Here is a 26,554-nt window from a genome sequence, read left to right as displayed (position 1 = left end):
AACGGACATGGCTAATGCGGCTAACACAGCCCTCCGTCGCATTAGTAGGTGAATCAGAGAGAACGATCTACAGCTAGCGCCTCAGAAAACTAAGGTGTTAGTTCTCAAAGGGAGCCGGGAAAAATCTTCTCTTCGCTTTATAGTGGAAGGTGTGGAGGTTGCACCGGTTAAATCGATTAAGTATCTGGGAGTCTGGTTGTCGAAAGGACTAAGGTTCGGAGTACACATCCAAAAGACGGTAAAGAAGGCGGACCGAAATCTGAAGGCGTTGATACGGCTGATGTCAAAAATTGGAGGCCCAGGTAGCACCAAAAGAAAGGTGTTAAATGGAGTTTTCCAGTCGGTGGTAACTTACGCTGTCCCCGTGTGGTGTAGCGTACTAAACACTGCGAAATACGCTAAGCTGATGGAGACTTCGCAAAGGCGAATACTCCTCAGGGTATCTAGCGCATATAGGACAGTTTCAAATGATGCTCTATATGCCATTGGAACGGTGATACCGATCGTTTTGTTATGCAAAGAGCGAGCGAGAGTGTATGCGAGGAGTACGGATGTAAATATAGATGAAAATGAGAGAGAAAGAACGATAGTAGAGTGGCAGAGAGAATGGGCGAATGATAGCGGAAAGGCAAGGTGGACGAAGGAGCTTATTCCCGATCTGAGGCCGTGGTGGGAATGTAAGTTCAGGAAACTAGACTACTTCCTGACGCAGTTTCTGACTTGGCATAGCACAAGATGGTTTTTTAATTCTGCAGTCACTTTTGTGAGAAATAATGCGATTTGAAAGATTTCTTCCGGTCTCACCAACATATTCAGCCTCACACTGAGTACAACTAATGCTGTATACTAAATTCGTTTTTTCAAATTTGTCTATAGGATATTTAGTTTAATTTGAAAAAAAAAAAGAAAAAAACAAACTCACAAAAGTGATTGCAGAATTAAAAAACCATCTTGTGCTTTGGCAGAGCATGTAATCGATAAAGACCATATTATGGATTTTGATAACATTAAAATTTTATGTAGTGAAAGTAATAAATTTAAAAGTACTTTTTTGGAAATGGTTTGTGATAATAATTTAAACAAAAGATCAGAAATTCAAAATCTAAGCAAAATTTATAATGATATTCTTTCTTTATGATTTATATATAAAACTTGTAAAATGTCATATTTAATTCTCCATATATCTGTTACATTTTTTCAGACATCTGTCAACGGTGAATAAATCTTCTTCTTTTTTGGTACTAAACAAAAAAGAATGTTTAAACGAAATTTTATTTTTGGCAATATAATTGTCAAAAATAAAAATTTTAAGTTTGGCATTTATGACATTGAGGCTTATTTGTAATTGGTTGCTATTTTAACTTATTTATAAATTCAATTGTTTTTGTATTAAAAAAATGTTCAAAATTATACTAAAAATTTTCAGAGAAGCATTTATTAGATTAGGACATTTTTATATTAATTATTTTTGTATTAGCAGCAATTTTTATTTACTGAACTAATTTTTATTTGGTAAGTTAACAAAAATTGTTTTTTCTTTCTAGTTCAACCTTGTAAGATATTTTGTCTTTTTTAGCTCTTGATAATAATTGTAAACACAATTGAAAGCTCGAGATATAAAAAAATAGTTAACCAATAGCCCTTTTATTGACATACATATATAATATATATATATATATATATATATATATATATATATATATATATATATATATATATATATATATATAATGTAATGTAATATATATATATATATATATATATATATATATATATATATATATATATATATATATATATATAGAAAGTTTCACATATTTAGGAGTTACATTAAACACGGATGGAACAGAAAAACCAGAAATCCAAAGAAGAATAGTAAAGGGAAACAAAGCTTATTTGCTCCAAAAACACACACTGGAGATCGAAAATCAGGGTCTACAAAACTATTATCAGACCAATAATATATTATAGGTGCGAGACATGAGTTATGACCGAAGAGACAAAAAGAAAACTGGAAATCTTCGAAAGAAAAGTCCTAAGAAAGATATTTGGACCTATTAACGAAAACGGAATATGGAGATCCAGGTATAACCATGAACTCTACCAACTGTTCAAAGAGACACCGATCTCAGAATTCGTTAAACTTCAGAGACTTCACTGGGCTGGTCATGTAGTAAGAATGGAGACAGAAAGATTGCCGAAAAGAGCCCTAGATAGTAAAATGCAGGGCGCAAGACCAAAAGGAAGGCCACGGAAAAGATGGGAGGAGGAAGTGGCAGCGGACGCGCAAAATTTGCTAGACGTGAGAACCTGGAGAAGATCGGCGCGTGATGAAATAGAATAAAACATGTCATAATGGGGCCGGAATATAAACTTTTAGACATATACACATGACATGTATGCCTTCTAGAAAACATCAAAGTTTTTTGATTTGTTTGACTTGAATGTAATTATCAGAAGAGTATATTTTTCAAATTTACTGTGTTTACCCGTATTTGACTTCGTATATTGAATCTTTATGACAGCAACTAGAGCAACCATACTCACTACACGGCCCGTGGGCCGCTTGCGGCCCTCAGACTGGTAGACAGTAAAACAAAATTTGCAAGTTATAATATATTTATGTTTCTATTTATGTATTTAATCAGATTACAGTAGTGTAGAGCGGCGCCATGCATTGTACCACATTTCGCATTAGTCATCTTTACCCCCCCCCCCCCACAGTGGCACTGGCCGGCCAGTAAAAATGTTTCAAATCCTTGTGGACCTCGTAAATACGCATGCCCGAAAAAATAAATGAACCCTAAATACATTTACCATTTTAATTTCATAGGAAATTAGGCAACAGGGTAGGATTTGCACGTGCTAATGATGGCTGAGTAAGGGTAAAGTTTTGGAACGTTTCTTCAGCATTCGACATGAGATTACTCTGTTTTTGGCTACAAAGAATAAAGAGTTTCCTGATATTCATAATTTTAGTTGGTGGCTTAAAGTAGCGTTTCTCACTAATACAATGAGCATTATGAATGAAACATTGACCAAATTGCAAGGAGACTACAATAACATTGTAACGAAAATGATGAGTATTGCGTTTTCACTGAATCAGAAGCTGAATATGTATATTGAAGAATTGTCAAATGAAGATTATTCCAGCTTTCCTTCCGTTAAAGCACTTTTTGATGAAAATCCAGATGAAAGTCAAGAGATTTCTGACCTGCTGAAGCTGTTAGCAGACCTAAAGGACGCAATGTCTGTGAGGTTTAGTGATTTCAAGAAGTTTCAAGAACCATTTCGCTTGGTGGAAAATCAATGGGCAATAACAACAGCAAATGTAGCTCATCTTTCTATTTTTGGATACGAAGCTAGGGATTTGAAAAATGAGTTAATTGATCTTCAGAATGATACAGAGCTCAAAAGTATTTTTGAAGAAGTTGAAAATGACAAATTTCCTAACTTAATTGACTGTGCTTAGAAGATTTTGTGTATTTTTGCTAACCTGCTAACATAGATGCTATTCTAGAGAGCTGTAAAAGATTTCGACCGTCGACTTCAAAGAATTAACAAATTCAGGACTTGACATTCCTGGAGGCAAGTACAAGACATTTTTCTACTTTTTACATGGAAAACAGTCCATATAATTTATAATTATATTGTTTTTGCTCAGTTTAGTATGTCGTTATATATTTTGCGCACTTTAGAATCGTTTACAAGCAGAAAATATTTAAATGTAAATATAAAGAATAAGAAAAGCAAAGGGAACCAAGAAACATCGTGAACAATAAATTCAGTAAATCTTTACAGACTCGAAATAATTTTACTAAAATCACTTACCAAAAAAATTCGTTGATTACAAATCTGAAACAAACAATACAAATTTTAAACTAATAGGTATTAAAATTTAAAATTAAAACTAAAAAATAAAATTAAAATAGGTCATATACAGAATAAAAACGGTTTATAAAGTTCTACGTCGTCTTCCGATACCCAGTCTTGACTGAGCTCTGTTTTGGCACATGTGCACATTTAGCACCCTTCGTTCCATTCCACCGTCGATACACTCTCACCAACTTGTTCATGGTTTAGCTCTCCTACGTCTTCCCTGTCGTATCTAGTCTAGTATCTGCTTTTGTAATCGGTCTTCTCCCTTTTTCTGAACGTGACAGTAACATTCAGTTGTTTACATTTTATGTGGTCAATCATTGTGTTTTCAACGTTCATAAATCTGCAGATATCCTCGAGCTATCGTGACTCTAAGATAAATATGTCTAAAACCGAATATTTATACATTGGATCCGAGGTTGCAGATTTGAACTTAAGCTTAGAAGAAGAGACTATTAAAATTTGTAAGACTGTTAAGTATTTGAGGTCAATGACAAGCCGAAATGGTACTTGTACGAAAGATATAGAAATGAAAATAGAAGGGGGGAAACAAGCCACGAAAGCACTCCATGAAGTGATATGAAACAACATTCTAACCAAAGAAAACAAAAAAAGGATCTTTCAGAGCATAGTGATGAATATTATCCTATATGGAGCGAAAATATGACCACTGGCAACATCAATACGAAATAAAATAAGAACAGTTGAACTTAACTTTATGAGAAGACGTCTACAAACCACCAAAGCGGATAGAATAAGAACAGAGGAAATATGGAACAGAATGGAAGTACAATACAAAATACAAAACAGTACAGTACAGTACTCAATACAAAAAAGTTGGAAAACAGAGCCTTGCAGCGGTACGGGCATGAACAAAGAAAGCCAGAGCACAGGTGACCAAAAAGAATATTGAACAATGAATATTGCCCGGAAGAAGACAGAGAGGAAGACTTGCTACAAGAAAAAATACAAAGGAAATGCTATGGTAGATACAGACCTCAAAAAAGGCAACTGAGAAAATAGTGTGCTCTGGACTACGAAAATGGCGAACTTATAATGGGAGAAAAACACGAAGAAGAAGAAAATAGTAGGTGCTCTTTTAAAACAAAAAATATCTGTCAATATATATACAGAAAGTTTTTTTAAATCATGGGTTTGTCGGTCTGTTGCAAATAAAACACTTGATTATTGCTTAAACGTTTCGGCTATTTGCCAGTTTCAATAAGCACTTTATTTATTTAAAATTACGTTAATAGACAATTGTATTTTATGTCTACACTATTTGGTGGTTCTGCATGGAATGCAAAATTGATATCTGACGCTAAAATACATATGGCTGGTACTTCAAAATGTAAATGGTTCAGGGTCGTATCTTAAATATCTGCCAATGGTGCATTTAAACAGCAACTTAGTTTATTAAATTATGGTACATAATGGAAATATCTTTGATATCAGTCTTATTGACAGAATTTTGATCATTTTTTTTATGTGAATCATTTCCAGTACGCATCCTTTGTTATAGTTTTGTTCTTTTTCCAAAATCTTTACATTTTCAAAATCAAAAGAATGGCTTTTTTCTAGAAAATGCGTGGCTAAAGTTTTAGTGTATAATTTGTTGGTTTGTACACTATGTTTGTGTGCAACAACCTTTCTATGTAGATATTGGTGTGTGTGCCCAATATATGTCGAATTGCAGTCTTTACAATTTATTTTAGAAATAACATCCAACTGATGATCTAACATTGGGTTTAAAATTTTGAAATATATTTTCCGGATGTTTTTGACGATTTATGTCCAACATTGATATATTTTGCCAACATTTTCGACGTTTCTTCTAAGAAACCATTAAAGTATGGTATATAGTGTTTGTTTAATTTATTGACATTACTATTATTATTGCTAGGTCTGGTTTGGGTTTATGTTGGATTGGTATCGGAATTAGATTGATTTCTGATAATGCATCTTATTTTTTTTTTCATTAGATAGTTGTAAAATTCTGATGAATAATTATTTTTTTAAGATCAACTAGAAATATTGTAAAGAAACTTATTGTACTCAATGTTTTATCAATGTATCAAGTGTTAGGTGTTCTCCTATTCTAGAAGTACAGTTTTTTAACAAGCCTATTTTTTATATTGTTAATGACATTTCATAAATGCTACTCTATTTTTTTACATCTATAAAAGAAATAAAAACTTATTTCATTCATCAATACATCTTTGGTGGCAAGTCTTAATAGTATTCCAAGTCTCATGACATCCAAACTGGATAAACTTTATTGACTTTTGGTTATAAAAAAAGTAATGGTAGAGAATAATAAATTATGCCAAGTGGATATTTACGAATATTATAAAATAAAGAGTTGGCTGCTCAAAAAAGTCAGCCCTAATATTTATTAACATTCATTGCATTTTCTTAAAATGCTAAAACAGGTTGATTTTTATTCCAACAGATACATCTTTTAACGACATTGATATCTGTCACTTGTCAACCACCTCCTCTCCCGTACCACAAACCTTCAATTTTAAATAGAGAATATGGTATATGTGGCACATTATGAGACAGGTATTTCGTTGAAGAATTCAGGCATGCCATCTGATTTAGGAGAATAGCGATTTTTATGTGGTCTGGTTTTTCACTTTTGTCGGAGGTTGTTAAAAATAACTGGAACTTTTGCTTCCAAAATTTCCACTCGTGTGAAATATTATTTCCTTGGAAACTAAACGGATCTAAGCCTTTACTAATATCTGTCATCTTAATTCGAGCACAGTATAGCTCCTTTACTTAGGTATATTTTTTATAGGTTTTTTCACAATCGCCGGCTTTTAACACAACGTAACCTATCGTCACTTTTTCGCTGCCACCATGTAATGTATGCCTCTTTAGGACTGTGGGACATAATATAACATAAAGCTACTTACGATAGGTTTTATTAAGCTTTATAAGGATATATAACTTAACATTATTATTCATGTTCACATGGAGTCCCTAACCTAAGTATGTTGTCCATGTTTGGTTGTCATGTCACAGCTGTCACTTGTGGTTCCCTTTACCAAGTGCAACGTTGCCAAGTATATGCGTACATGAGAACCATACATAACATATACTACCCAAAATTTTATGGGTTTAGTATCTATCACTTCCACTATTTATAATAATTCTTCTTTTTTCAATGAAAGAAGTCTGTAATAAAAGTTTATTTTAGCAGTTAATACTGCGAGCTAGGAACTTTTGTGTTGCACGTTTCCAGCTATGAATCTGTCAAAATATGCCCGAGTTGAGCGAATGGTTGATACACAAGAAGAATAAAGGAGAAATGCCGGACCCTAAGAAGAGAAGAAAAAGATTACATAGAAAAAAGACAATTTAAGGAAAAGCAGTTAGAATGCAAAAAAAGAAAACGAAACTCGAAAGTTCTATAGAAATTTAAACAAAATAAGCAAAGACTTTTAGCCACGAATAGGGAGCTGTAAGGATGGAGAAGGAAGTTAATAGTGATACAGCTTCAATCTGGAACAGATGGGTTGAATAATGGCCATCAAACTGATCACATTTGAAGTGAGCTCTACAAGAATGATGGCGACGCCCTGCTACAGACCCTAAACTTTTATTTCTTGCCATGACAAAATGAGACCATGCCCTGTGAATGGTCTCACGGCGTGATATGCCTGTTACATAAAAAAGGCGATCAGCTCAAGTGTTACAACTACAGAAGTATAACCCTGTTAACAACTGCTTATACAATGCTAGCAAATATTAGGTATCTACGAAAGGCCAGAAGTTTATACAGTGAGCATAGTTGGAAAATACAATGCCGGAATCTCTTTAGAAAAATCAACAATTGACCAGATTTATTCAATAAGACAGATCCTCGCGAGAAAACATGAGAATTTAACATTGAAACTCATCACCTATTTGTCGACTTTAAGGCCACATACGACAGTGTCAAGGAAACAGTACTACCCACAATGCGTGAGTTTGGTATACCAGAAAAACTCTGATTAACAAGAATGATAATGTCTAACTTCAAAGCCAGTGTTAGGATACAAGGAGAGAATTCTCGATCCTTTGAGATAAAGGATGGACCCAGACAAGTGGATGCCCTAGCTTGCTTCCTATTTAACATTGCCTTGGAAAAGACAGTCCGAGATACACGAATTAGAGATGGCGGTACTATTTACATTAGATCGATACAAATCTTAGCATATACTGATGACATTGGCATAATAGGACGCAAACGAGATATTGAGCAAATGTCCTAGAATTAGAAAGGCGGCGAAAAAGGTCGGTTTAGTCATCAACGAAGACAAAACCAAGTGCATGTTGGTTACTGAGGATCCTATAGCAAATGAGGAACCCGAAACAGCCTTTGGAAGTCATATCTTTGAACGTGTTGACATACGCTTCACGTACCTTGGCTTGCTAGTGACTACTACTTAGGTAGTTAGATGGAGTTAAGACCGACTTAGGGATACTAAAAATGAGAAGATGGCAACACGTCGCCAGAAACGGAACATAATGGCGTCGAATCCTAGAACAGGCCAGGATCCACAGAGGATTGTCGAGCTAAACATGATGATGATGACATAAAATCAATGCAGAAATGTATAATAAAGAGGATAAGATGAGTACCTAAATTCAACAGTTTTATAGAAACCATCTCGTAGAGTTATTTTTTTAACTTCAGTTAGAAAAAACTACAGTTTATTACATTTTTCCATTTTAGATGAAAATGATTATTAAAACAAATAAAGAAAGCTTGGTCGCATTATGATGTAAATGTTTAAGAGAAACTTATTAAAACCTTTTGTCTACTTTGTAAGCGTTTTGTATAATTGGATTTTATAATTTGCATAGTTTATCTTCGCAAATGCAGTGACACTCTTAAAATACATCAGACTAATTTTATATTTGTAATTTTATATAAAAAAAACGCAAATCACTTATTAACGACTCCTCGTATCAAAAATATTGATTAAATCAAGTCATTATCTATCTGTCCCGGTATGTTTCAGAACGGCTTGTTTATTTTTCCATTGGAGTTGGAATCAATGCCCCACCGCACCGTCTGGCGTATGTATTTAAGTCTCCATACAATGCAACGAGTAATCGAGGTAAGGTGCTTTACCTTATTATGTATGTAATTCATAAATACTAAGGTGTGTTATAATTTGTAAGTGCAATGAGGAGACAAGCTTACTTAATGTTACCTTTTTGAAATGCACAGCAAGAATACGGAATGATACATGCAGGTTTCACAATGTACATTTTAATTCAATCTGAAAAAGTTGCACCTGTTGATAATAACTAAGCTTTTGGGAAGCTAACTTAGTTTAGACTTTTAAGATCGATAGAATTATGAAGTTAACCAATAGAAAGTTGGATCCGAATTGCCAAAAATAAAGGTGGATCGAATTATCAAAGAATTTGGATTAATTTGGTTTAACATTTTATAAAAAAAATAGTTTAATAGTTTGAATGTTATCTGCCTTACTCATATTGAGAATTTAGACATATAATATGCATTTTAAAGTAAGGGGCATTAAAATGATACTAGATTTCACTAGCCATTTGTGATTTTGGGAATAGCACCCTTAACGCTATGTTCAAGGCGAGTAACTCTTTCATTAAAATTTTTTTAGTTTATCTAGTATGAGCTGTAGAGTCGAGTTTTCTTTCACATTCTTGTTTTCCATTTGTAGGTTTGCATTATTGGTTTTTAATGCATCGCTATATGTTTTTATTTACAAACACTGTTTCCACTCAGCAGAATTTTCTTTATTTTTAGTTACCCTTCTTTCTGGAGGATTCGGCAGGTTGACCTTTTTTGTATTTCTGTTTTTTATTTCCTGCATCTCTTTTGAGACAACACACCCTCTGTAGCTGGTAGGATGCTTATCACCACAATGGACGCATTTTGGTTCTGCGTTTTTTGGCTTGTCACAATCTTTAGTTAAATGCTTTTTTGTGCATTTTCCAAATCTTGGTTCTCTGGCACAGTATTTAAGTATGTTTATAAGCTTGGTATCTCTAAAATAAATAAAATTTAATAAAATTAATAAAATTAAATAAAAAAAAAGAAAATTAAAGAAAATTAAATAAATATAATAAAATTAAATAAAATTAAATAAAATTAAATAAAATTAAATAAAATTAAATAAAATTAAATAAAATTAAATAAAATCAAATAAAATTAAATAAAATTAAACTAAAATAAAATAAAATTTGCATTGGTGTCAACTACTTGATAATACCCGCAGCCAGCTGGCTTTCTCATACATGAAGAAGCATTTTGATCGGTTCAAATGTATCGTCAGGAATTACTTAGTCAAGAATTACATTTCTATCAACAACTACCTGTGGGTCTAGGCTTTAACTTTAATGCAAGGCATTTTCAGCAATTTCCATAGAAGCTGACAAAGATGTATCCGACGTATCATTATCAGCTGCTACATAGTAAGATCGATCATAATTGTTGCTTGATCCAACAGACAACAGTACTGATAGGTCAGAATCTGAGAGTTCTTCAACAAGTGCTTTTAAATGTTTTTGAGTAACTGGAAGGTGGTGGCATTTCATATTGAACCTAGAACCAAATTTGCTTAATTACATACCTTTTGGTACTGTACCACCATATATTGTTACATAGCTGACTGGTACCGTTCGCGTCATAAAAAACTGGTACAACTCTTATACCCAAAAATCGTGATTTTTAAGTTGTGTACGTTGATCTTGTCACATGTGTCATTCTAATTTCTAGGGCACCGTTGCCAGTTCAACGAAAATATTATATGAAACCAGCTAAAAGCAGGGCTGTGCGACAGACCGCCAGTTTTGAGTGTACTAAAAACTAAAACATCGAGCATTCTCGATCAGTCAATCACATTAAATTTGTTTAAACATGCATCCTATAAAATTCCCATATTAATTTTGTAATTTTCCATCATCTCAATTAAGTACCCCTACATTGATTTGTGTCTTATTATAATTTATGAAAATATTTTGATTCAAAAATAATGATAGATAATCAATCTAGACCTAACTTTAAATTATTATAATAAAGCATTACAGTCGGATATTAGATTGTAACTGTCACGTTTTGAAAAGCGTGTTTTCGCCCGGATATTTTATAGTTTATAATACGTAGGATAAAGTATAATATTTTTTTTCACATTTATCGTTCTAATAATCAATTAATTTTGGTAGTTTGCCTGTTACTAAACTTATTAACACAAAATACAGTGCGTGTTCGGTAGGCAATTGAAGTATAAAATTACAGTAGACGCATTCCAATGTTCTCTGTGCCAATACAGATCCTTCAAACATTTTGGATATTAACTCAACCCTATCTCTGGTTATTAAAGTAATTAGATACGGTTTTTTGTTGTTAATGATAAAAATAATACCTATCTATATTACAATACAATTACAATAATACATTTTTGAACGTTATTTTTTTATTTAGATTTAGTGCAATTCCGTTATCTGTGATGGCAACAACGAATTGATTCACGAACCATTGTGTCCAGTCTGAACACAGCTTTACATTGGGACAAAAAAATTGTACCAGTTTTATATGACGGGAAGTGTACATATCGTTTATCAATATTCATGCAAAAATATATTAATAGACCATAATTTGGGCATACCAAAGGATCAACACTATTCACAGACAAACAACAAGTTAAATTACAAAAATGCATAAATTACTTATTTTATTGACCTAAATATTGAATTTTGTGGAAGTAGTAGGTCCGTAATGCTTACACCATTGCAAACACGTGCCTACTAAATAAAAATGCGGGAAATCTTCTGTACTCTTTTAGTCAATACACACTGCCGAAGCCTAAAACCATCCCGGCATGGTAGTTTTTAACCAAATTTTAATTAACATATGCACCAAGAGTGGTACATATGAACTTTCCCCCGTTCGCAGGTAAGTCCTCTACGGATAAAAGGGTTTACGCGAATTGGCTCCCGATAAAATTGTAAGAAATTTAGGTAGGAAGGCGATGGATTTTATTGGAATGGCCAGTTCGATACTGGATTTTCCTCATTTTTTAAATTCGTATACATCTTCGCCGCAAACTAATTTCTAATTAGTTTGCTGATAGTTTTGCATAAAGCTTGTACTTGATCATATCGTCGTAGAAGATGCAAGCTACAGAAATGTCAAGCGAATTGGGAAACCCATGCAAGTGGTGAGAAAGGCTGTTAAACACATTTATGGGAAGCTCTTGAAACTTCTTCACAAAGAAGTGAACAGTTCTGGCATTAAAACACTTACTGTGAATGATGTGCATCTGATAAGGAAGGAATTACATGTACTACAGTCGGAGGAAGGTGTTACCGAAACTATCAACAAGTATGAAGGAAGTGCATAAAGTGCTAAATACAATTTAACGACAAATGAAGGGGAACAGTTCTTGTTAAAGAACGATTCGAACGCCAATTTATTTGTGTTTTCTTGTTGAAAAAAATTTAAAATTTTTGTGCAATTTAAATGCCATTTATGTGGACGGAACCTAGACCTACGGAGCAGAGACCCTAACTTTAACGAAAGCTACTGCCGAAAAACTGAGGGTAACACAAAGGCGAATGGAGAGATCAATGCTTCGCCTGACCTTGAAAGATCGCGTGAGAAATGAGGAGATACGCCGACGAACTGGCGTAGACGATATTATACTGCGAATCAATAAACAAAAGTGGAGGTGGGCTGGACATGTTGCTAGAATGAAAGACGGAAGATGGACGAAGAGATTATTGGAGTGGAGACCAAGAGCCGACAAGCGAAGTCGAGGCAGACCACCCACCCGATGGACCGACGACCTAAAGAGAATAGAAACAAACTGGATTGCAGCAGCTAGAGATAGAGAGAACTGAAGACGTTTGGAGGAGGCCTATATCCAACAATGGATGTGAAAATGGGGCTGGATGATGATGATGAACCTTCAAATATTTCACGAAGTATTGGCAACTCTTTACTGTTCTGGAGCTCATGAACGAACACTACGTACCTCTTGTTTATGCCTTGCTTCTTAATAAGGAAACTATCTCCTACGTACGTGTGTTCCAGTTCTCTAAAATGGAAAGAGAGAATTTCAGCAGAATTTTTGATCCGGCTGTTCAGTACGTTGATTTTGAAACAGCAATTTCCAAAGCAGTTCCCCAAGTTTTCACAAATTCTGATTTGAAAGGATATCGTTTTTACCTTGGACAGAGGTTTATTGGTAAGTTCCTTGGTAAGTTTATTAAACGATTCTTCGTCTATGTGAATTTAACTTTAAGTATATAAAACAGGTGGCGAAAGATTTAGAACAAATTTCCAGAGCCGGCTTGACGGAATATTCGAAAGATTTAGACATTTCGTGTTACTTAAAATATATGTCTTTCTTTTTTGGACTACGAAGATGTAGGCGATTGTTTTGTAATTAATTTTGGGGCAATTTTGCTCAGACATCTAGCAGTTTTGAAAAGAAATTTTTAGATTTCTTGGTGGAGAAATTCATCGCTGAAAACGCCAAATTTCAACTTACCATGTGGGCCGAGAATAGTACGTCTCTACAAAGAACGACGAACGCATGCGAGAGCTTCCATCCAAAATTCAATTCTTTGATTTATACTTGCCATCCGAACATTTCAATTTTTGAAGGTTCTCAAAAATGTTTAACTAGATACCTATATTAAAGCAAGAAGTAGTAGTAAGTATTTCTAAAAGAGTATACCGAAAATTAATGTCTTAAAAGAAATTTCATTGAACATCAACTACATTGTTAGAGGAAACACGTATAACTGCTACTTAGTTTGTAAAAAATATGTCGAGAAGGCATATCAACCTGTATAGTCTAGAAGTTGCAGTTTCTAATAAATAAATTGTTTACGACTACATTTTTAATTTCTGATGTATATTATATCTGTTTTCCTCAAAATCTAAGTTTTAGAAAAATATTCAATTTCTGGGAATTTCGTAATGAGCGGGAGTCAGTTTATGTATGTGGTTGGGAACCAATTTTCGTAGGATCAAAGTGGTTTTATAGAGCTCAGGAACCAGGTAAAGTGCTTCGAAATAGAGTGCTTTGTTTTATTTACAGAAATTTTTAATTTTACATGGTATATACGCGTTTGGGACAAAAGGGTTAAAAGACGTCAAATTTGCTTATTTCTATCGCAAATCCGTTTCTGTCGTTTAAGTATCTAAAATATCTAATAAACTAACCTTAAGTTATTGAAAATAAATTTAGTTTGACGAGTTTTTTAGGAAATATTTACTTCGTTCGTTTATGATGAGAATACATTTAAATTCCTTGAGAAGTCTTCGAACAAGGCCATAAACTGAATCAAGAAATCGCTGTAATTTATTCACCTCATGTAATTCCGATAAAGTGTTAATAAAACATTTTATACCACAGAAGAGTGGAGAATTTACTAAATTTAATTGAATTCGCGCAACGATGTTGCATGTCTAATTACTGGATATAAAATCGTGTAAAATCAGAAATTATATATTATATTAAATTAGACAAAACAAGACAAAATGGCTATCTTGAAATCTATATTGAACAATTTATAGTTAGATTGCCCGCCGGCAAATTTAGAGATTTATACTCTCTTGAAACTTCTTGTACGGCTTCCTTAGACCAAGTCTGTCATAGTTTTCCTCTGTAACTTTTTTTGGTTCTGGGGCATTTTCCCCTATATTTTCCGAAACATGACCGTTTTACGACATGTGCAAAAATGATACATACTCTTGCCATATTTATTGAATTTCAGTGATTATAAAAGGAAATAATATTCTCTGACGCCATAGATGGGACGGTAACGGTGTCCACCAGGCATTACCGAAAAACGGTCAGTGCAAAAATGATAAATAACCAGCTAATTTTTTTTGTATGCCTTGCTTTAACGAGGAAACTAACGGTTCTATTATTGTCTGACACCAAGAGCAAGCCATTTTTCCAGTCTGACGCGTCAAACGTGCCCTTCTCACGACATTTTTAAAATAATTAATACTCGTCAAATATCGATAAATATTGTCAAAAAAAGCAATACTTAATGAATGCTAAAAAAGTCAAATTGGGACATAACTCGAGTCTGACGCAAAAACCCTATTTTTCTTTAATGATCGTACTGAACTTTTGGTAATCATACACAATATTAATTAACGCAGCAAATTAATTCTACATCTAATATTATTATTAAAATTGCATTTCGAATACTTTATAAATTTTGTATGCGTATTTTTGCATTATTCTAATTAATTAATTAATTAATATAGTATATTACATATTTTAAAACTTAAAACTGCAACATTAATCAAGGAATTTTTGTTTCACGAAACACTAGTAAAATTTTAACACATGAGTAATTTATATAATATGGTGCATATGATTTAAATTATTTGTTAAAAATAAAATCGTTTATTTATCAAAAAAAATTTAATTAAAAAAATTTGAATAAAAGTTAATATTATTACGAATACGTGCCATATAATATCCATAAATTGAATGAATATTCTTTATAAAGATTAGATTTTATTTATATAAAAAAAAACGTATCAAAATACAATAATAATTGTCAGAAATAGTAAAAAAATTACGAAAATAAAAAAATAGTTGAAAAATTGCAAAAGCATAAAAAAATTATAATATTTATTCTTCTTCACTTTCTTTATCATCGTCAGTCTTCACTTGCATAGTTAGATTCCTCATTTTCTGACTCTGTGATTTCATTTTCAGAATCTGAAATTTACCAATTGTATTTATTTTTAAGGAACTGAATTAAATAATTCAAAAATGTATATTACATAATGTTAATTTACCTTCATCGACAGATGTTATATCCTTAAACAAAGGTCTTTGGGGACCATCGAACCAATAATGGACATATTCATTATCAATCAATGTCCACCCACAATCCTCGGGTATGTATTTTGTTGGTTGCCTTAAATGTTCATTGCAACAAATACTAGAAATGAACATGGTCCTTTGTATTTGCTGGAGAAGTTCAGCTTTATTTGGAGGCATACTCGATGCATTTATTCCTTTGACCTGCCGCTTGAAAACAATCTCACTTATTTTGAGTATGAAAAGGCTTTGTCAAAAAGCTGAACTCTCACTAAATTGACGTCAGTCGATTTTACAGAATATAATTGGCACACATACTTTTCAATTTCATGAAAAACGCCATAAATAATAGTCATTTCTGAAGGAGAAATCTCCAGAAGTTGCAGGAAAGCATTTTGATAATTCTAAAACTTTTGTATAATTAATAAAATAATCAAGCCGATTTAAAATATCGACTGCCAGCCTGCCGCCTGTCATGCTTTTCATGGCTACTCCGAGTAAGATGTATTTCTTAGGGCTAATTCTCCCATTAGGTATACTGAAAATGGAATCTTCTGCAAAAGCTGCAGATACACGATTAATCTCATCGCTTGTTCTATATTTCATTCGTGGGCCACCTAATGCGTACTTCCAAAAAATGTCCAACCATTCTGGAATATCACACTCTCCTTGATTTAAAACATCGGAATCAGGCAACGGCGTTCGTTTTATTTTTAAAATCTGACTTCTATACTTTAATGCAAACAATCTTGCTTCTTCCGTAAAAATACTGTTGTCAATTTCTTCGTCACTGATTGACTCAATATCAACAGCAGAGAACACAACATAAGTTGTATTCCCAATTGACACAAATGGTACCTAATAAAGAATTATAATATATATTTAATAATATTTTGGAGATACTAATTATCAACTAAGATGGAAGATACGCAGAGGGTACTTCGAATAGACTGGTCGAAGACCCTCTGTAAGGCACCGTGGGAGTGTATAAGTGGCCATACTTTGACAAGCCCATACCGCCCATATATTGATTTCCGAAAAAGAATGTCACGCACACCAAAACCAGTATTCTTACTCACACGTATACATATTTCTCCGACGCTTATAAGCACGAAATACAAAAAAATTCTAGAACAGCTGATTATGGGATATTTTGGGAATTAAGTTAATTAAATTACAATAAGTATGTTTAAAAGGTACACAATTAAATTATTAAACAATATCTAACTCATCACGATTTTTTTCAATTTTTTAAAATGATTTTTTCGTTTTTTAAACATTAATTTATTTTTTTTATTATTATTTATTTATTATTTAAACATTCTAATCTATAATTAAACAATGATTGCTGTAATAAATATATGTTTAAAAAAACACCTATATATTAAAGAATTAATCTGAAAAATAGACGCATACACTAGGCCCAAGTGCTACTGAAAAATTATATTTTAAAAAATGTTTTTTTGAAATTTTACACTATATGCCCCGTTTTGAGTGTCAGACAAGTTATGAAATGTATTCAACATTTAATTTAAAAGAGAAATATGTTTGAAAAACAATGTTATTAATCATTTTAGAGATGGCTTGAGAAGGGCGAGTTTGACGCGTCAGACTGGAAAAAGGGCTTGCTCTTGGTGTCAGACAATAATAGAACTGTTAGTTTCCTCGTTAAAGCAAGGCATACAGAAAAATTAGTTGGTTATTTATCATTTTTGCACTGACCGTTTTTCGGTCATGTTTGGCGGGGTGGACACCCTTACCGTCCCATCTATGGCGTCAGAGAATATGATTTCCTTTTATTATTCACTGAAATCAAGTCATTCAATAAATATGGCAAGAGTATGTATCATTTTTGCACATGTCGTGAAACGGTCATGTTTCAGAAATTATAGGGGGAAAACGCCCCCGAACCAAAAAAAGTCACAGAGGAAAACTGTGGCAGACTTTGCCTAAGGAAGCCGTACAAGAAGTTTCAAGAGAGTATAAACCTCTAAAAAATTTGTCGGCGGGCACTCTAATTATTATTAACTGTTCATTCTCAAGCTAATAGCAAATATGTATTACAATCAGAAAGCAGTAGTGAGAGTAGAGAATAATACCACTCAAGAAATTGAAATAAAGCGAGGTGTGAGACAAGGGTGTATACTGTCACCAACCCTGTTTAATCTCTATTCCGAAGACGTAATGAATAGAACACTCTCTGAGCAATCCGTAGGTATTAAAATAAATGGTGTTAGATTAAACAATCTGAGATTTGCCGACGACACCGTTCTGATCGCAGAAACACTTGAAGAGCTACAGACATTGGTGAATAAGATAGCAGACTGCAGCGAAGAATATGGACTATCTTTGAACATAAAGAAAACTAAATTTATGGTAATATCGAAATCAACACAAAATGTTCAAAATTTATATTTACACAATGAAATTATCGATCGAGTTAGCAAATACAAATATTTAGGCACTTTTATAAATGAAGACAACGATAGCTCAGCAGAAATCAAAATAAGAATAGAAAAAGCCAGATCCATATTTACTAAAATGAAGAGAGTGTTCTGCGGAAGAGATTTGAGCCTTGAAATGAAACTTCGCCTGATGAGATGTTACGTACTTTCTGTGCTGTTCTACGGAATGGAGTCATGGACGTTGAAAAAGATTGATACCAAAAAATTAGAGGCCTTTGAACTGTGGATGTATCGCAGAATCCTGAGAATATCATGGACCGAGAGAGTCACAAATGTCGAGGTCTTGAGAAGAATGAATAAAGAAAAGGAAGTCATATTTACGATCAAAAAACGAAAACTGCAATACTTGGGACACATTACAAGAGGCGAAAGATATGAACTGCTTCGAATAATTATGCAAGGGGAAATAGCAGGAAAAAGGTCCATAGGAAGAAGACGAAACTCCTGGCTAAAGAATCTACGGGAATGGTATAGCTGTAGCAGCAACGAATTGTTTCGATCAGCAGTTTCGAAAATACGTATAGCCCTGATGATCGCCAACCTTCGGAACGAAGATGGCACTTGAAGAAGAAGAAGTTCATTCTCAGCTTCTCTGGCTTCTATAGTAGGATCAATGTGTTTCGACGACTTTTTTAATAAAATTACTTATAATTGAAACTACGTTTCTAATTTTTTCCAGTTACTTTCTACAATCTGATATCCAAATAATGTAAATCCTTCCATTATTATGTGTTAATATTATGCATTAAAAATATAATTTTATTAACATCGACTGAATTACTTGCAGTGATTTTATTTAAAAAGTTTCATATCAAAGAGGTGTATCTATAATTTATACTGAATTGATTTTCTCCAAAATAATTTCCGTATAAATTAAACTCGCTTGATTCTAGCAGTACGTGTTGTGGAGGGTCAGGTATGTGATAGACAAGTTACTGCTGAATCATAAATATTGAAAAGTTTATCCTACGTAATTTGTCAGAGGCGGATCTGCTTATTAATGTATTGGTTTTATTTTTTTTTAAACTAATAAGTTCAGCGTGAAAATTCAGTAATTGAAAAGAAACAGACATTTCACAAGTAATTTCCAATTACGACAGATGAAAACAAAGAAACATACATGGAAGCTCGGAACGAAACAAAAAGGCAAACGCATTAGCAATAATAGAAAATTTTATTAGTTAAATAGAAAATGATTTACATGGAAGCTAAACTGTTGCTTACAAAATGATAAAATAATTGGACAGAACAGAAAAAGATACAACCACCTTAGAACTTATTACGGATAACAATGGATGCAACACTGTAAGAATCTTTTATATAAACCTCCTATAAGCTCAGTTCTATTTCATTTTCGCAAGCGGATGAAAGTAACTACATGGAGCCGTTGCCAGTATCTTTCGTGAATTTCAAAAGTAAAACGTGTGGTGATAAATGTATTGAACTATCATCTGAAATTAGAAAATGGTGACATCTTGACTATTACTACGGAAAAAGTTTCTAAAATGTGCGGTGTATGTGTTCGCAAAATTTATGACATCTGCGAACAGGACTATAGAATTGTGGTGCTATAGACGAATCCTAAAGATATCGTGGGTTTCGCACACTTCCAATGAAGATGTTCTTCAAATGATCAATTCAGAACGTGTGCTCATAAACACCATAAAGAGAAGAAAAACAGAATACTTCGGCCATATAATTAGAGGACCTAAATACCATCTACTTCGCCTTATAATACAAGAAAAAGTGGAAAGAAAGAGATGGATTGGTCGAAAGAAACTTTCATGGCTGCGTAATATTAGACAATGGTGTGGTTCCACAGTAGAAGAATTATTTCGCGCAGCAGCCGACAGAGAAAGGTTTCAGGAAATTGTAAACATGATGACGGCCAACGTCTGAATACGGACACGGCACCCAAAGAAGAAGAAGAAGAAGAGGACTAGCAAAGCGAACTGAAACCGGTACAAAAAAGAAAGAAAAACAGTTTCCACTCCAATTCACAAGAGAATACTTACGATGAGGGAGTGAAATCTCGAATAAGGAAAATTGTCCATAATTTTTTTTTTTTTGGAAAAATATCAAATTCCGTCGACAGCATAATGAATAGAGAAAAGGATGATGAGGACCTACTAGCCTTTTTAAAAACCACATTTTGTAGGCTACTAAATGACATGGGTTTTGAATATGGTAAAAGAGGTCGAGATTCGATAATGATGGAAAGAAAAGATATCATATCCTGGAGACACAAGTACCTCAGACAAATAAAAATATTGAGGAAGAAGGATAATGTAAACCTTGTTTATACCAATGAGTCTTGGACTAACGTCGGTGCTTCAGTCAAAAAGGAATGGAAGGACACAACGATCAAGAATCCACGAGATGCTTCATAAAAGGGGCTTAAAGCTACTGGACTAAAAGCTCCAACCCAAAGAAGTCCTCGGTGTGTTCTTCTTCATGCTGGAAGCGAAACCGGCTTTTTGGCATGGGCCGAATTAACTTTCTTGGCCAAGAAGGGACCGCTAATTACCACGACGAAATAGACGGGGATCTATATGAAGAATGGTTTGAGAAGATGTTAATTCCAAACTTGCCGAAAGACAACGACAACATTGTCATTTTGGGTAACGAGTCATACCACTCCCGCAAATTTGATTTCCCGAAAAAATTGTGGAACAAAAGGCAAATCAAGGATTGGCTAATCGAAAACAACATTTTCTTCGAGAAAGCTTACCTAAAAAGTGAATTATAGGATACTGCGGTCGCATTTAGAGACGAGTACGACAAGTACACAATTTAAACAATTGCGGAAAAATATGGCGTTAAGATTTTAAGACTGCCGCCTTACCATTGAGAGTTGAACCCGATTGAGATGGTGTGGAGTCAAGTGGAAAGGTATGTGGGTTCAAACAACGTCGATTTTAAAGAAAAAAACAGTAGAACGGTTGATAAAAGAAGCTTACCAACGCGAGCAGTGGCATAATTATGTGAACCACGTCAAGAAAATAAAAGAAAAATGTCTGCGGTGGACAAATTGCAGGAAGATATTGAACCGGTGATAATTAATTTAGGAGATAATTCAGAGGATGAGGACGATTTAGATATGGATTGCGAGATCTTCTTGTGTATTTTATGTATTTATATATATATATATATATATATATATATATATATATATATATATATATATATACATATATATATATATATATATATATATATATATATATATATATATATATACAAAATACACATATATTTATCTTATATATATATATACATATATTTATCGTGTCGTATAGGGTAAACTACTTGCATTTTTTTGTATATAAGTATTTACGAGATATTAGAAGATTTTTTAAACGAAGCGCGTACAGTCCTGATTTCTCAGGCTATCGCCAAACTACCACAACAAACACCAATACTGCATTGTAACTGTGACTTCTACTATAGTTGTATTAGAAAATGTAGAAGAATTACCAATATAGAGAAGATGATAAGCCAAATTGATAAAAAAATTATTATTTCTACATGTAGATAAGAATAGAGAAGTGAATTATGATTAGGTATATATGTGTTTTCATTTGAGATGTGGTGCTATAGAAGGATTTTAAAAATACCATGGACCCAACAAGTTACAAATGCAGAAGTGTTAAGAAGGCGACAAAAGGATTGCGAAATCACAAAGCACATGAAAACAAGAAAGCTGGAATATTTAGACCACATTATCAAAGGTGCGAAATATGAGATATTAAGGCTCATAATGAAAGGTAAAATCAAGGGTAAAAGATCCATAGGAAGACGAAGAATTTCCTGGCTAAGAAACCTAAGAGAGTGGTATAGTTGCAGCTCAGTAAATTTTTTAAGAGCAGCCGCCAATAAAGTACGGATAGCTGTGATAATAGCCAACCTCCGATAGGAGAAGGAACTACAAGAAGAAGAATATATGTTTCCTTTTTGTATGTGTGTTAAAATGGTGTATGGCTAAATTAAGAATATTAGTTTACAATATTTGTTTAAAATATTAGTTTAACGTTTGTTTAAAACATGTAAAATTGACAATCTGTTTCGTTATTAAATTTGTGGAAGGAGCCGTGTATCTGTTTTCTTCATAGTTTTAGTACGAACATGATATAAGTGATTAACGGGTGGTATTGTTTTTTGTACCTGAAATTGAATTTAAAAACTCTGCAAATTTGTAGATTTGTAGAAAGGCAATGATTGAGGTCAATTGTTTATTTTGTTTTATCGAAAACAAAAAAAAAGAAAGTTGGGTGATTTCTTAAGAAATTGGAAAGTTTGGTTTGTTGTTGAAATACGGAAAGATGATTGGCTAAAAAGAGAGGGTGGTAGGAGATTTTGGATAAAAATGAGTTTTAAAAGCGAGAATAGTTGGTTATCTATGGCTGATTTTAGAAGGAAGCACATCGAATCCTGGAAAGTAATGAAATACCGATAGTTGTGAACGATTGTTAAAGTAATTTGTGAATAAAGTGAATAATTTGAATTTTCGAAGAGTTTAAAAGTGGTAGCAGTACTGGTTTATGAATGCTGACCGAGAGAAGTTGTAGTTTAAGTTTTACAGTATTTATTTTAAGTACAATCCAGTTATTATTCATTCGGAGGATCATAGACAAGGAGATTTTTGGTAGCCAAAAGAGATCATAAGGATCGTTGTGATGTTCGGTAAAGATTCCTTGTAAGCAGGCCAAAAAAGTTAACCGTGTGTTTTGATAACAATATTGCGGAAGCATAAAGTTTGGGACGAAACAAATATTAAAATTGGTAATCTTTTCTTTTATTCCTTTTCGATAAATCAGTGTCTGTAAATTGGTAAAGCTAATTTAATTTTAGGCTGCGCAGTTAAATTTTTCAGACAAGAACATCGATATTTATTATTGATTTGTTTTTACGTGTAAGAATTTTTGTAAGAATTTATCATTATATTTAATTGTATTGACCATATTTGAATTTTATTTATTTTCTTCTACTCCTGGTTTCTTATTAAACACTAGTTAAAGATAAAGGTATTTCCAAACTCAAATAAGAACCCTGAGATATAATAAAATCTAATAAATAATTTGGCTTCTGTGAGAGAACAGGAATCGTGTGCCAGATCATTTAAAAAGTTATTCAAATCAATGATATAAACCTTAACAAATAATGTATACAGTGCGGCCTAAAAACCAACAAAAGAACAAGAAAAAAAGAACAAAAACACGATACATTTAATATGCATAAAAAGGTTAAACAAGCAGCTGGTCTTCAGAAATCCAACACAGTTAGCAAACTGCGAGATCAACAGGGAGATGACTACAGATACAAACCAAGAAATTTGCATATGGACCAAATACATACAAGAACTCTTTGATGATAATAGGTTCAAAGAACATTCTATATATGTAATTACCACTTACCAATTACATCAGATAAAGTGGAAAAAACAATATCACAACTAAAAGATTGCAAAGCTCCTGGACATAAGAATGCATACGCTGAACTTATTAAACTATTTAACACCGAAGATACTCAACGTCCAACAAAAATATTTAATAACATATTTAAGCGAAATAATACCATATAAAAGTCTATTTGGGAATGTTGTTGTTTACCTTTTGTACGTAATTAGTTCCTCTCTCTTGAAAAAAGGTGTTAACAATGGCCATATCTAATGCTGTTGCTAATTCAAGAATATCATCTCCAGCTTAATTTCTAGTTCCAAATCCTAGTCCTCCATGTATTGATTCATATCCTGTCTTGGATTGGCCCACGTGTGTATTAAATCACTTCCTATTATAACTTTCTCTTCTGATGGAATATCACTCAATATGTCGCCTAATTGATCATAGAAAGCTTTTCTTTCATTCTCACCCAGCCCTGTTTGAGGAGCATACACACACAACATTTAATACTTCTTTATCAAGTACAAATTTCACTGACATTATTCTATCAACTGTTTTTACAACTTCCACTACGTTATCTTTTATTTCACTATCAGCAATATACCAACTCTATTCCTAGTGTTACTTTCCCTACATACTACAATTTGTATCCTTCACCTAGTTGTTTCGCCCTTTGATGTCTTTCCACCTATTCTCTTGAATGCAAGCAATCTATACGCTCATTCTTTTTAGTTGTACCTCCTGAAAAGGTAGGTATTATATATAGTAATAGGTAGGTATTATATATGAAAAAACGGTATTCTTCAAATACCGTTTTCACTGGTGCCACCGAATATTCCTCTCAGGATTCTTTGTACAAATAGGAGCTTGTGATGTTTATCAATCGAAATATGAGGTTTTCATCTGTCTTGGGGATGGTCCATCTTTCCGATCCATATGTCATCGCTGGCAGTATGAGGGTTTTGTATATTAGTTTATTGTTTTCTGACTTCAGTTTCGACTAATCATATGTCTATTCTGGTGTCTCTTACCCTCTTTTCCAGGACTATATTGAAAAGGAGGCGCACAGGCCAATTTTCCTCTCATAATCCAATATGTGTTTCAAACGCTTGTATTTCTACTATACAAACAACTTTACGCATTGTAGTTCTTACCAGTCCTATTATGAACACGTAGAAAAAAATTGTGTTACCTATTTAGTAGCTCCTCTATATTTTACCAAGAAATTACCTGATCTGAACTTTTATCGAAGTACGTCCCTGCGTTTTAACACGTCCTATCAACATATTTGGATATTGTCACACATATATTTATAAATATTTTGATGGCGATTACTCTTGTTAACCACATTTTTAAAGTTAATAGGAGAAAGTAGATAGTGGTCGAGAAATTCAAAAGAATGCAATTTATCAATGCGCCCAATTTTGGATGAATACTTTTGAATATTTTTTTATAATAATTTTCCAATGATCAATCTCTTTTGTTATGTTAACTCACGTTTTGTTGTCTTCGGCAAATTGATGAAATTGAATCTTTGGCATATTTATTTGACTAGTGTTAAATTTCAGGATACTAGAAACCTGCACAACTATTGTAATTAATGTGTAATAGAAATCAACCACAATTACAGGGTTAAAAATACAAGTCGTTTTCAAAATACAAGTTTTGTAGATACTTATACAACAAATAAAAAAATGTAAGTGTTTACTTTACTTCTTCTTCTTCAGTGCCTTATCCGGTCCGGATGTTGGCGATCATCAAGGCTATCATGGTTTTGTTGACTGCTCTGCGAAACAGCTCCGCTGAGGTCATCCCAAACCCAAAGGTCGGAGATTTTTCAACCACGAGATACGACGGCGTCCCGGTCCTCTTCTGCCAAATACTTTACCCTGCATAACGAGTTGAAGAATTCGATATTTTTCTTCGTTCCGCATCACGTGGCCGAGGTACTCAAGCTTACGTTGTTTAATTAAATTAAGCACTTCTTTTTCTTTTGTCATGCGCTGTAGGACCTCAACGTTGGTGACATGGTCCACATAAGATATTTTTAATATCCTTCTGTATATCCACATCTCGAAGGCTTCGATTCGTTTTTCAGTGGCTTGCGTCAGTGTCCAGGCTTCAACTCCATATAGTAACACTGGAAGAACGTAGCACCTCACTATCCGCATCTTGGTTCCCAAACTGAGATCACTGCAGCACAGCAAGGATCTCAACTTAATAAATGTAGACCGTGCCATTTCAATTCTGGATCTAATCTCTTGAGCATAGTCCCATTGTACGTTGAGGGTAGTTCCGAGGTAAGTGAATCTGTCGACTCTCTGGATCTCTTCGCTACCTGCCATTAGTGCCCCGTGATCTAAATTTGTACGGCTGATAACCATGAATTTAGTTTTCTTAATATTGAGGTTCAGTCCGTATGTTACGCTCACAGTTCGCACTCGGTCTAGTAAGGCCTGTTTACTTCACCCAATTTGAAATTGTGGACAACAAGCCTGGTGCAATAAAAACGTTTTGCACTAGTTGTATACAATATTTTTTCTACGTTCATGCAAAAACCAAAAATATTTTATTTGGTATGTTTAGGAAAAAAATAGCTGGATAGAATGCATTCCTACGAGTACCATGATACACGCAGCACTGCTAGGTGAGATCGTATCAGCCAGTGAATGCCCACAGGGAGGTGTATTATCATCTCTGCTCCGTAATCTGGGTATGGATGGGTTGATTGGGACACTTAAAAGAAAATGCCATCAAGTCTTGAGTTATGCTGATGGCTTTGTTATACTAGTACAAGGCAAGTTTAATACAATAGTCAGGGATAAAATGCAACAGGCTGTGAATGTAGTATCAATATGAACCAGGAGGTAGGATTATCTATAAGTCTTTAAAAATCAAAAATAATAACCTTTACAAGACCAAGGATTATAGGGCATAGGACCATTAAATCTTAATGGTATCACTCTGA

The 26,554-nt window shown here is 33.5% G+C and overlaps 1 protein-coding gene across 2 annotated transcripts in view; it reads right to left on the bottom strand.

The window, feature by feature from the left end:
* Positions 1–26,554, bottom strand: part of DAAM (disheveled-associated activator of morphogenesis-like protein) — a 524,757-nt gene that overhangs the window by 395,811 nt on the left and 102,392 nt on the right. For both annotated transcript variants that reach the window (XM_072530050.1, XM_072530049.1), the window contains exon 3: positions 3,832–3,855. The gene's annotated coding sequence lies outside the window, so the exon portion shown is untranslated. The remainder of the gene's footprint in view (positions 1–3,831; positions 3,856–26,554) is intronic.

Source organism: Diabrotica undecimpunctata, chromosome 4 (genome assembly GCF_040954645.1).
Source record: "Diabrotica undecimpunctata isolate CICGRU chromosome 4, icDiaUnde3, whole genome shotgun sequence".
Taxonomy (NCBI): Eukaryota; Metazoa; Arthropoda; class Insecta; order Coleoptera; family Chrysomelidae; genus Diabrotica; species Diabrotica undecimpunctata.
Note: the sequence above shows the minus strand (reverse complement) of the source record. Positions and strands in the feature narration are given on the sequence as shown.